A 14,908-nucleotide genomic window follows, 5' to 3' on the forward strand; every position below is an offset into this window, starting at 1 on the left:
AGTACAAATAGACAATATAGACAGTATAAAACACACAGAGATATAACAAGAGTACATAAAGAAAATACAGACAGTGGAAAACACACAAAGGGGTTGATTTACTAAAACTGGAGAGTGCAAAATCTGGTGCAGATGTGCATGGTAGCCAATCAGCTTCTAACTTCACCTTGTTCTTTGGCAATAAAACCTGGAAGCTGATTGGATCCTCTGCATAGCTGCACCAGATTGCACAACAACTATAAAGGCAGTGCAAAACACACATAGATATAACAAGAGTACCTACCGACAATATAGGCAGTGCAAAACACACATAGATATAACAAGAATACATGTAGACAGTGCAAAACACACATAAATGTAATAAGAGTACAAATAGACAATACAGACAGTGCAAAACCCACATAGATATAACAAGAGTACAGATAGACAATATAGACAGTGCAAAACACACAAACATATAACAAGAGTACATGTAGACAGTGCAAAACACACATAAATATAATAAGAGTACAAATAGACAGTGCAAAACACACATATATATAACAAGAGTACAGATAGACAATATAGACAGTGCAAAACACACAAAGATATAACATGAGTACCTACCAACAATATAGACAGTGCAAAACACACAGAGATATGACAAGAGTACATGTAGACAGTGAAAAACACAAATAAATATCATATGAGTACATATAGACAATATGGACAGTGCAAAACACACATAGATATAACAAGAGTACAAATAGACAATATAGACAGTATAAAACACACAGAGATATAACAAGAGTACAAATAGACAATATAGACAGTATAAAACACACAGAGATATAACAAGAGTACATAAAGAAAATACAGACAGTGGAAAACACACAAAGGGGTTGATTTACTAAAACTGGAGAGTGCAAAATCTGGTGCAGATGTGCATGGTAGCCAATCAGCTTCTAACTTCACCTTGTTTTTTGGCAATAAAACCTGGAAGCTGATTGGATCCTCTGCATAGCTGCACCAGATTTTGCACTTTTAGTAAATTAACTCTATAGATATAACAAGAGTACCTATAGACAGTGCAATACACCCACAGATATAACAAGAGTACTTATAAACAATTCAGACAACGCAAACACAGATAGATATAACAAAAGTACACATAGACAATACATACAGTGCAAACACACACACATATATAAAACAAGAGTAATAATGGACAATTCAGACAGTGAAAAGACAGATAGATATAACAAGAGTAAATACAGACAATACAGATAGTGGAAACACATACAGATTATATATATATATATATATATATATATATATGAGAAAATTCAAATAGGTTATAGAAATATATCTAGAAAATGTGAAGACAGTGGAAATACAAATACAGGTTAAAGAAACACATGCACAGATCATGCAGATACATACAGATTATATGGATAATGGAAATACACAAATACTGAAGTGGAAAATATACACATGCAAACTGTTAAAAAGACACAGACGAAACAGTGGTAAACAAAGACAGGCTGACAATACTACAGACCTCCCCCCCCCCCCCACACACACACACACACACACACACACACACTGACAAGGGGGGGGGGAGATGAGAGATATTTACCCCAATACACTCATACACTCACAAGCTCACAGCACACAGTGACACAATCTGCTTTAGTCAAAGTACCAATATGAACCAATACAAAGTGCATTCTGATTGGTCACTATGGTTTACTGCACTCATAAGTAGGAGTTAAAATGTTTGTGAACCCTTACATATACCAAGTGAGGTAATTGGTCTCAGGTGATACACAGATTTGAAACAAATTCTCCTACATAAGTTGTACCTGTCTATCTGCAACCTTCTCTTCTTTGCATACATTACAAGTGCTGAATTTATAAAGCTTGTCTGAAAGTTCAGAAAAAAGAGGGCAAAGGGGTGAAATTACACTCTGCAGAGCTCAGTTAGGAGAGCTCTGAGAGCTGATTGGAGGAAATGGACAACCCCCCCCCCCCCTTCACACCGCAAACAGGAACAGAGCTGAGGCTGTCAATCTGCAGGAGGTTCTTCGCCTGTCACCATTATTCTCTTGGTGTCAGGAAAATTTGTCAGAAGTGACTCATGCTGATAGCAGAGGAAGGAAACAGACAGAAATGACAGTGCTCTTAATTGAGACAAGTACACACTACAAAGGGCTATCCTTTTTTCATTTGTAATATCTGAGGTTTAAAACTACTTTAAGGGTTAATTTTTTTATTGGATTAAGGGAAATGGTCATTGGGAAAGAGGCTCCTCAACTGACAAAACACATTTAAAAAGAAGGAGAGCACAAATAACTGCAGGGTGACTCTGTACAGACACTGACACACACAGAACTGCAGGGTGACTCTGTACAGACACTGACACACACAACTAACTGCAGGGTGACACTGTACAGACACTGACACACACAGAACTACAGGGTGACTCTGTACAGACACTGACACACACAGACCTGCAGGATGACACTTTACAGACACTGACACACACAACTAACTGCAGGGTGACACTGTACAGACACTGACACACACAGGACTACAGGGTGACTCTTTATAGACAGTAACACACACAACTACAGTGTGACAATAATTAAACAGTAACACTCACAGACACACACCTGCAGGATGACACTGTATAGATAGTGACACACACACAGTGACACTGTATGAGCATTAACACTCACATAACTGCAGGGTAACACTGTATAGGTAGGTGCACACACAGACACCCGCAGGGTGACACTGTATAGGTAGGTGCACACACAGACACCCACAGGGTGACACTGTATAGGTAGGTGCACACACAGACACCCGCAGGGTGACACTGTATAGGTAGGTGCACACACAGACATTCATAGGGTGACACTGTATTGGCATTAATACACAAACACACAACTGCTGGGAGACTCTGTATAGACAGTGGTCCACAGACCAGCAAAGACAGTACACATAGTAATGCAGTACAGGGGAAAACAATCATAAACACACTGACAGAAATACTTTCAGAAAATACACAAGAGAGACATCCTGACTTCGTGACATTAATACAGCACACAATACAAAGACAGAGGGGAAACACACATAAAGTGTCACAATTACACAGAGACAGTTCAAAAGGTAAAACAACAGGCACATACATACATACAGACATACATAGACAGCTATGATCACAACCCATGTATACACAGTGCAGTGTACACAGCTTGTCAGGATTGTGTACAACAATTATACAGCCAAATAGAGGAGACACATTTAGAATATAAAATAAAGACATTGTGTACACACCCTGACACATACAGTAGGCTCTACAATCAGAATGGAAATACACAAATCAGTTCAGTGGAGGAATTCCCCTCTCTTGGCCCTGTAAACGGATTCACTATAAACAGCCAATGATGTTCAGGGGAGTCAGATGAAGAACTCCTCCCTGTGATTGGATGGATGCAGCCAACAGACTGGCTGGGCTCATAAATAATGATTCCCTTAGTACATCAACACCAGTGTCAGCTATAGAAAACAGGTACACGGTGATCAGCACTGAATGACTCTCCTTTACACACAGGAAGAACGCCAGCCTCAGAGGTACACACAATCTAGCAAAGGTTGGCATGCAGCACTGTTAAAGATCATATACTCACACTAAAGCCATCACTGTGGAATATTCATGTATATGCACACTTCAGCTGGGGCACATTTACCACTGATGATGGTGAACATTGTCTATACACTCTCACAGGGTACATATATCAGAGATGAACATATATACACACTATGGCAGAGTTACACGTACACCACTGCATATTGTGATATATATACCATGCCAGAGGTACATGTACACCACTGCAGTGCATGATACACATGCACAGAAAGAGGAACACATACATATGTACATAGAATACACAGAAAAAGATACATATACCGTACATAACTGCAGAATGTGATATAAATGCACTGGCAGAGATGCACGTACACCACTGCAGAAAAAAGGTATACAAACATGTGCATTGCTAAGCGTACACCACTGCTGACTATGATCTACATACGGCTGGTATACACACCACTAATAAATATAATAAATATACACAGAAAGAGGTACACATACCACTGATCAATAGACTACACATACACAGAAATAGATAAACACACCACTGCTGAATTTACTATATATATGCAGAAAGAGGTACACATACCACTAATAAATATACACAGAAAGAGGTACACATACCACTAATAAATATACACAGAAAGAGGTACACATACCACTAATGAATATATTACACATACACAGAAATAAACACACCACTGCTGAATTTACTATATATACGCAAAATGATGTACACATACCACTAATGAATACAATATACATACATAGAAATGGATACACACACCACTGCTGAATATAATATACATACACAGAAGAGGTGCACACAACACTGATGAATATGATATACTGTACACACACAGAATGAGGTACACTGACCACTATTGAATATAATATGCATACACAGGAAGAGGTACACATACCATCGATGAAAATAATACACGTATACAGAAAGAAGTACACATGCCACTCATGAATATAATATAAACGCACAGAAAGAGGTACACAAACCACTGCTAAATATAATGTACATACACAGAAATAAATATACACACACCACTACATACAATTATTTATATACACAGAGATAGGTGCACACGCCACTACTGAATATAATATACACAGAATACTGCTGAATATAATATACATACACAGAACCAGGCACACACACCACTACCGAATATAATACACTTACTCAGAAAGAAGTACACACACAACTGAAGAATGTAATAAATATACACAGACAGAAGTACACATACCACTTCTGTATATTATACATACACAGAAAGAGGTACACACCACAGCTGAATATAATACACGTACACAGAAAGAGGTACACAACTGATAAATGTCATAAATATACACAGAAAGGAGTGTACATACCACGTCTATACATTATATATACACAGAAAGAGGTAAACACAACAGCTGCATGTAATACACTTACACAGAAAGAGGTACACACACAACTGATGAATGTCATAAATATACACATAAAAAGTGCATATACTATTGCTGCATTATACACACACACACACACACACACACACACACACACACAAAGATGTGTACACACCACAGCTGCATATAATACACCTACACAGAAAGAGGCACACACATCTGATGAATGTCATAAATATACACATAAAAAGTGCATATACTATTGCTGCATTATACACACGCACACACACACAACACACACACACACACACACACACACACACACACACACACACACACACACACAAAGATGTGTACACACCACAGCTGCATATAATACACCTACACAGAAAGAGGCACACACAACTGATGAATGTCATAAATGTACACATAAAGAAGTGCACATACTATTGCTGCTATACATATATGTATGTGTGTATATATATATATATATATATATATATATATATATATATATATATATATATATATATTTGTACACACATACAGAAAGAGGTGTACACACCACAGCTGAATATAATATACACACACGTAGGGGGAATGACAGAACCAAATGTCAGTTTTTGTACCAAATCTGCGTGTCCCCTGTTTTCCTATGAAAGTATCAGAGGGCTGTGTTGTCAAGGTCAGTGCTATATAAAAGCCTCGAAGGACTAACTAGCAGCCAGTAATGCCCTCCCTGGGGTGAGGATTTATCCTGTGCTCTCATCTCCTCTCCCAGCACCATACACCTCCTCTTCACCCCTTCACTGCCAGGGAGCACCTCCATCCACCCACCCTGGGCTCCCCCATCCCAGCACACTGCACAGGGCTTGGCTCGGTGGGAGAATTATTTGGGAGGAAATTTGGGGTCAGTTCAGGTCTGAGTGGAACATCTGCAAAACATTGACACAGCCTGTGCAGACAAAACTGCCATTTGCTGTACAAACCCCGCACTAATGGCTGAAGTTCCCTCTCCAGCTTTAATGCCATCCTCTGCCTCTTCTAGGAAAGGTCACCATTAATTGCGGGAATAATATTATTGTGTTTGCCTAGCAAGTATAATAGCAATAATATGTATGTCTAAAACAAATAACAGAGGGAAAAAAAGGGGGTCCCCCGTGGGATCTCTAAACTTGTGTACATTCTCCACATGTCTTCAGATTAAATATAAACTCAAAGAAAATACATCTCCAACACAAGAGGATTACTGGCTGTCTTGGTATACAATTTAATTACAGCACATTTATAATATCGTTTGATTCCCTCTATAAGATTCAAGTATGGCTGAGGTTAAGTAGCTTTTAAAAGCGACACTTTGAAATGGCAGTATTCAATAAATAGCACCTTTAAATCCTAAATTCCCCATTACAAACACCATCTACATATGGATGCCAGTTATATCTACATCACTTTTTTTTTTCTTCACCGAGAAAAAGCATTCATAAAAATGCTGCTTGGCACTGGCTGCTTTAGGAAAGCAGATGTTAATTTTTTTCACGTATCTTTTATGGCCCTGTACATGTGTAACATTGGAAGCCATCCAGAACGCCTCTATTATTTGTTAAATGACTGGTGGTTGAAGCCTTACTATTCTCAGCAAAAAAAAAACCCCAACTATATTATATCAATAAACCAAGCATCTGGGCTCCAACCAAAGCTGCAAACCTGCAGGGAAGAAGGCATTGGCAATTCAAAAAAAAGGTAGACACCTTCAGCTGGTGAATTATTAAGAAATAAAAAAAAAAATAAAATAAAATATATATATATATATTTCCTATTGACTAATACCTGTAAACTCTAACAATACATGTTCTCATTTCACCCATCCAGGATTCTTGTGAGCTAAAACTTCCTCTAGACAGCAGTGTTCCATGCTTACTATGTGGATACAGAGAAGAGAGGAAGGCGTTGTGTAGTCCTATTACACAGTTATGCAGTTCTAACACAATGGGGAGATGTACTAAAACTGGTGCGCTCAGAATCTGGTGCAGCTGTGTATGGTAGCCAATCAGCTTCTAACTTCAGCTTGTTCAGTTAACCTTTGACAATATAACCTGGAAGATGATTGGTTTCTGTGTAGAGCTGCACTAGATTTTGCATCATACTGTTTTAGTAAATAACTCCTTTTCTATTCTAGGGTGACCAGGCTGCTCAGAATGCCCCCCTCCTTAGGACATGAAATGTGTTAATGGCAGGACTACCAGGTTAAAAGAAAGAGTGTAAGAAAAGGAAAGAAAGCTAATACAGATACCAGCATTCAAGGACTGGCAAGCTGCAATAAAATCAATTGTGGTTCTTGGGTTTAGATACCCTTTAAGTTGTTCTGTTTTACTAACTATCGCCAGTACTAGCCAGGTTAGTAAATGTCACCATGGTTCTTTTTTATGTATGATAATTAGGGGGTGTGGAATTTATTTTGTATGTATGATCATTAGAGGGGTGTGGATGTGTAATAGTGTTTTGTATGTATGATCATTGGGGAATTTGGAATTTATTTAGAATGTATGATCATTCGCGGATATGGAATTCATTGTGTATGTATGATCATTCAGGGGATGTAGATTTTATTTTCTATGTGTAATCATTTGGGGATAATTCATTTATTTTCTGTGTATGATAATTAGTGGATGTGTGGACTGTATTTTGCACGTATGGTCATTAGGGGATGTGGAATTTAGGTTGCATATATGATCATTTGTGGATGGAGACTTTATTTTGTATGTATTATCATTTCGGGAATGTGGTATACATAGTATTGCATGTATGACCTTTAGGGGATGTGGAATTTAAGTTGGATGTATAATCACTAAAGGGTGTTAAATGTATTTATAAATATGAACATTAGGTGATGTGTGATCATTAGGGGGTTGTGGGATTTGTGTTGTATGTTTGATCATCAGGGTGGTGTGGGATATATGTTGTATGTATGATCATCAGGGGGTGTGGCATTTATGTTGTATGTTAGATCATCATCAGGGGGTGTGGGATTTGTTTTGTATATATGATCATCATCAGGGGGATGTGGGATATATTGTTTATGTATGATCATTAACAGGGGGATGTGGGATATATGTTGTATGTATGATCATCAACAGGGGATGTGGGATATATGTTGTATGTATGAACATCATCAGGGTGATGTGAGATATATGTTGTATGTATGATCATCATCATCAGAGAGATGTTGGATATATGTTGTATGTATGAACATAATCAGGGGTGTGTGGGATATATGTTGTATGTATGATCATCAGGGGGATGTGGGATATATGTTGTATGTATGATCATCATCATCAGGGAGATGTGGGATATATGTTGTATGTATGATCATCATCAGGGGGATGTGGGATATATGTTGTATGTATGATCATCAACAGGGGATGTGGGATATATGTTGTATGTATGAACATCATCAGGGTGATGTGAGATATATGTTGTATGTATGATCATCATCATCAGAGAGATGTTGGATATATGTTGTATGTATGAACATAATCAGGGGTGTGTGGGATATATGTTGTATGTATGATCATCAGGGGGATGTGGGATATATGTTGTATGTATGATCATCATCATCATCAGGGAGATGTGGGATATATGTTGTATGTATGATCATCATCAGGGGGATGTGGGATATATGTTGTATGTATGATCATCAGGGGGATGTGGGATATATGTTGTATGTATGATCATCATCGGGAGGGATGTGGGATATATGTTGTATGTATGATCATCATCAGGGGGATGTGGGATATATGTTGTATGTATGATCATCATCATGGGGGTGTGGGATATATGTTGTATGTATGATAATCAGGGGGATGTGGGATATATGTTGTATGTATGATCATCATCAGGGGGATGTGGGATATATGTTGTATGTATGATCATCATCGGGGGGGGGGGGATGTGGGATATATGTTGTATGTATAATCATCATCAGGGGGATGTGGGGTATATGTTGTATGTATGATCATCATGGGGGGGGGGTGTGAGGGATATATGTTGTATGTATGATCATCATCAGGGAGATGTGGGATATATGTTGTATGTATGAACATAATCAGGGGTGTGTGGGATATATGTTGTATGTATGATCATCAGGGGGATGTGGGATATATGTTGTATGTATGATCATGGGGGGGGGGGTGGGATATATGTTGTATGTATGATCATCATCAGGAGGATGTGGGATATATGTTGCATGTATGATCGTCATTAGGGGGATGTGGGATATATGTTGTATGTATGATCATTATCAGGGGATGTGGGATATATGTTGTATGTATAATCATGGGGGTGTGTGGGATATATGTTGTATGTATGATCATCATCAGGGGGATGTGGGATATATGTTGAATGTATGATCGTCATTAGGGGGATGTGGGGTATATGTTGTATGTATGATCATCATCAGGGAATGTGGGATATATGTTGTATGCATGATCATCATAAGGGGGATGTGGGATATATGTTGTATGTATGATCATCATCAGGGGGATGTGGGACATATGTTGAATGTATGATCGTCATTAGGGGGATGTGGTATATTTGTTGTATGTATGATCATCATCATCAGGGGGATGTGGGATATATGTTGTATGTATGATCATGGGGGTGTGTGGGATATATGTTGTATGTATGATCATCATCAGGGGGATGTGGTATATTTGTTGTATGTATGATCATCATCATCATCAGGGGGATGTGCGATATATGTTGTATGTATGATCATCATCAGGGGGATGTGGGATATATGTTGTATGTATGATCATGGGGGGGTGTGGGATATATGTTGTATGTATGATCATCATCAGGGGGATGTGGTATATTTGTTGTATGTATGATCATCATCATCATCATCAGGGGGATGTGCGATATATGTTGTATGTATGATCATGGGGGGGTGTGGGATATATGTTGTATGTATGATCATCATCAGGGGGATGTGGGATATATGTTGTATGTATGATCATCATCAGGGGGATGTGGTATATTTGTTGTATGTATGATCATCATCATCATCATCATCAGGGGGATGTGGGATATATGTTGTATGTATGATTATAATCAGATGGATGTGGAATCCATTCTCAAAGTTGTTCTGAAGACCATTCCGCTTGAACTCCACTTGTTTCGGAAGGCACTTCGGTCGTCGTCATTGTGAGTGAATTATGTTACATCAGGAGTCTTGCGGTCGCCATTGACCTTTCCAGGAATTCATGTATTTATATTTAATGCACTTGGTGGATTCTCTCCAGAGTCAGCCTGACAGATCATGTCTGCCATGGGATGATGTACCCTTTGCATGGAGGCCGCAGAGAAAGGGTCTGAACATCAAATTTCTTCAAATATGAAAAATAGGTCACCAATAAAATTGGTCTCAGCATGGTGTGTAATTGCAACAAAATGCTGCTGAGTAAATGCTAAGAGCTGGCTGGCTGTGGGGACAGAGTCGCAAACCATCTGCTGTGTGTTAGAGCTCAGCATTGTAAATATTGCTGAGAAGCCTTTTGCATGATCTGCTTTCTACAAGTGCACAGGGCCTGCAAGCTTCCCATATGCTGGCTGGAGAGGGATGGAGGGGACAGGCTGGCTGGGGCAGGCACACTGCTTCCTAGCAGCAGCTGGAGAGTAAGGTGAGCGCTGCCTGCCCGGCCGCCCGCCCGCCCGCATCCACCCACCGCTCTGTGCTGCCGGCCGCCATAGGTTCCCACGGCGATGACGTCACAGCACACTGCAAGAGAATATATATTACTGCTCTCCTCTCTCATATGGTTCCCATCACCTACACGGTGTCACCAATCACTGCACGAGCGATGAGGGAACCTATGCCCGGCTATTTATAACCATTCCGAGGCCGGGTCATTATGTCACGACAGATCACATAGTCATTACAACAGAGCCAAGCATATATAGTCTGGGGGAGGTGAGAGAGAGAGCAATGACTTGTACATAGATTGCTGGGGGCACACTGACTACCTACCTATCCATCCATCCATCCATCCATCACTCCATCATATCTCTGTCTATCTACAGTATCTATCCACTATCTATTCATCTATCTACGTACCTGCCTGTCTACAGTATCTATCCATTATCTATCTATCTATCTATCTATCTATCTATCTATCTATCTATCTATCTATATATATCTATCTCATTCATTTACAGTATCTCACAGAAGTGAGTACACTCCTCACATTTTTGTAAATCTTTCATTCTATCTTTTTATGTGACAACAATGAAGAAATGTCACTTTGCTACAATGTAACGTAGTGAGTATTTTGCTTGTATAACAGTGTAAATTTGCTGTCCCCTCAAAATAACTCAACACACAGCCATTAATGTCTAAACCGCTGGCAACAAAAGTGAGTACACCCCTAAGTCAAAATGTCCAAATTGGGCCCAAAGTGTCAATATTCTGAGTGGCCACCATTATTTTCCAGCACTGCCTTAACCCTCTTCTTGAGCATGGAGTTCACCAGAGCTTCGCAGGTGACATCACGGAGCTGGTGAATGTTAGAGACCGTGCGCTCCTCCACCTTCCGTTTGAGGATTCCCCACAGATGATCAATAAAGTTTTAGTCTGGAGACATGCTTGGCCAGTCTCTCCTTTACTTTTACCCTCAGCTTCTTTAGCAAGGCAGTGGTCGTCTTGGAGGTGTGTTTGGGGTCGTAATCATGTTGGAATACTGCCCCACGGCCCAGTCTTTGAAGGCAGGTGATCATGCTCTGCTTCAATATGTCACAGTACATGTTGGCATTCATGGTTCCCTCAATGAACTGTAGCTCCCCAGTGCTGGCAGCACTCATGCAGCCCCATGACACTCCCACCACCATGCTTGACTGTAGGCAAGACACACTTGTCTTTGTACTCCTCACCTGGTTGCTGCTACACACGCTTGACACCATCTGAACCAAATACGTCTATCTTGGTCTCATCGGACCACAGGACATGGTTCCAGTATTCCTTAGTCTGCTTGCCTTCAGCAAACTGTTTGCGGGCTTTCTGTGCATCATCTTTAGAAGAGGCTTCCTTCTTGGATGACAGCCATTCAGACCAATTTAATGCAGTGTACGGCATATGACCTGAGCACTGACAGGCTGACCCCCCACCCCTTCAACCTCTGCAGAAATGCTGGCAGCACTCATACATTTATTTCCCAAAGACAACCTCTGGATATGATGCTGAGCCCATGCACTCAACTTCTTTGGTCGACCATGGCGAGTCCTGTTCTGACTGGAACCTGTCCTGTTAACCCGCTATATGGTCTTGGCCAACCTGCTGCAGCTCAGTTTCAGGGTCTTGGCAATCTTCTTATAGCCTAGGCCATCTTTATGTAGAGCAGCATTTCTTTTTGCAGATCCTCAGAGAGTTCCTTGCCATGAGGTGCCATGTTGAACTTCCAGTGACCAATATGAGAGAGTGAGAGTGATGACACCAAATTTAACACAACTGCTCCCCATTCACACCTGAGACCTTGTAACCCTAAGGAGTAACATGACACCAGGGAGGGAAAATGGCTAATTGGGCCCAATTTGGACATTTTCACTTAGGGGTGTACTCAGCTTTGTTGCCAGCGGTTTAGACATTAATGGCTGTGTGTTGAGTTATTTTGAGGGGACAGCAAATTTAAACTGTTATACAAGCTGTACACGCACTACTTTACATTTCTAGCAAAGTGTCATTTCTTCAGTGTGTCACATGAAAAGATATAATAAAATATTTACAAAGATGTGAGGGGTGTACTCACTTCTGTGAGATTCTGTATATATATATCTGTCTAGCTATCTAAAGTATCTATCCATTATCTTTCTATCTATCTATCTATCTATCTATCTATCTATCTATCTATCTATCTATCTGTCTATCTTTCTTTCTTTCTTTCTATCTATCTATCTATCTATCTATCTATCTATCTATCTATCTATCTATCTATCTGTCTATCTTTTTTCTACCTTTTGTCTATTGTCTACCTTTATCTCTGTATATCATCCTATTTATTTATCAGTCAATATCTATCTATCTATCTATCTATCTATCTATCTATCTATATCTATCTATCTGTTTCACTCTATCTATATTTATCACATTCTATCTATATTTATCTATCTCCTTTTATCTTTTCATATCTGTCTATCTATCTACAATATCAATCCACTATCTATCTATCTACATATCATATGCCTACCTATCTAGCTGTCTATCTACAATATCAATCCACTATCTATCTATCTATCTATCTATCTATCTATCTGTCTATCCATCTATTTATGTGATCATATTAATACCACCAATCAGCCATCAGTCCCCTTTTCAGTTTGCCCCTCCCCCCTCATTAGTTGGACTATGTTTAGTACAATAGAAGTAGCAGAGGCTGTTTTATTGTCTTTGGTATTAGTGATGACTTTGGACTCATAATAATAATAATGATGATGATGATGATGATGAAAAAGGATAAAAAGGAAAAGAAGGGTCTTACTTTTCTTCTGCGGCGTGGGTCTCCTCGCTGCCTCCTCTAATTATTTCTGATCGGAGTTTTGGGTGTAAAGTGATTGGGAGTGAGGAGGGCTGCCCATGCCCACAGGCTCTGAGTGGAGTGCAGATTGAGACATATCTTGTTCCCTATAAAAGGATCATTTCATGTGGGAGGCTGGACACAAAGTTTGGACTCGTGACTGGCATTCCTGAGAGACATGCATATTTTACAACAACAAAGCAAGCTGGGAGAGGGCTTAGGGGGAGAAGCACAAAAAAAAACTTGGGAAGAAGTTACTTAGTGACAAACATCTGTCAACACGGGGGCATTTCATTAGAGAGACTGCTACAGCTCCTAGATGTAGGCAGACTACTTACCATGTTACACCTACAATAAAAAAAGTTTAACTTTTACAAACAGGCAGGAACGTGACAAAGAAAACAACAATACATAAATGGATACAATTACTTTATTTAAACTTTAGTTTCTTAGCAAACATTGTACTGGGTGTCATACAGGATGATGGCTATAGAAGACATAGAATTTGATAACTAGGCTTTCTTAGGTAAAAGTGCCTTGATAGATCTAATTTGGAATCCCCTGGCACATCTATAGAATCCCCTGGCATATACCTAGAATCCTCTGGCACAAATATGGAATCCCCTGGAAGTTATTCAAACACCATGGCACTTACCTAGAATTCCCTGGCACAAATCTAGGCATATATGTAGAATCCCCTGGCACCTATTTGGAATCCCATTGCCTATATATAGAACCCCTAGGACATATCTGTAATCCCCTGGCATATATAGAACCCCTGGCATTTAAGTGAAATCCCCTGGCACATATTTGGAATCCCATAGCTCATATCTGGAATCCCCTGGCACATAAATAGAACCCCCTGGCACATAAATAGTGCCCTCTATTACATATGGAAAACCCCTGGCACATATCTGGAATCCCCTAACACATAGGTAGAACACTCTGGCACATGTGTAGAACCCCCTAGTATGTATTGAGTAACCCCTGGCACATATCTGGAATCCCTTGGCACATTAATATAACCTCTTGGCACATATCCAGAACCCCTGGCACATAAACAGAACCTCCTAGTACGTATGGAGAAACCCCTGGTAGATATCTGAAATCCCCTGGAACATAGATAGGATCTCCTGGCACACTTGTGGAACCCTTGGCACACAAGTAGAAACCCCTGGTATGTATGTAGTACCCCCTGGCACATATCTGGGATTCTCTAGCACATATATAGAACCCACTGGCACATAAGTAGGACACCCTAATACATATGTAGAGCCCCCTGGGACAAAAGTAAGACACCCTAGTA

The 14,908-nt window shown here is 39.8% G+C and overlaps 1 long non-coding RNA gene across 1 annotated transcript in view; it reads right to left on the reverse strand.

The window, feature by feature from the left end:
* Positions 1 to 13,666, reverse strand: part of LOC149460896 (uncharacterized) — a 67,622-nt gene extending 53,956 nt beyond the window's left edge. The window contains exon 1 of the long non-coding RNA XR_016313001.1: positions 13,567 to 13,666. This is a non-coding gene — a long non-coding RNA (uncharacterized LOC149460896). The remainder of the gene's footprint in view (positions 1 to 13,566) is intronic.
* Positions 13,667 to 14,908: the final 1,242 nt, after the last annotated feature.

Source organism: Staurois parvus, unplaced genomic scaffold, assembly GCF_062004578.1.
Source record: "Staurois parvus isolate SC_StPar_1 unplaced genomic scaffold, SC_StPar_1.0 ptg000218l, whole genome shotgun sequence".
In the NCBI taxonomy this organism is placed as follows: domain Eukaryota; kingdom Metazoa; phylum Chordata; class Amphibia; order Anura; family Ranidae; genus Staurois; species Staurois parvus.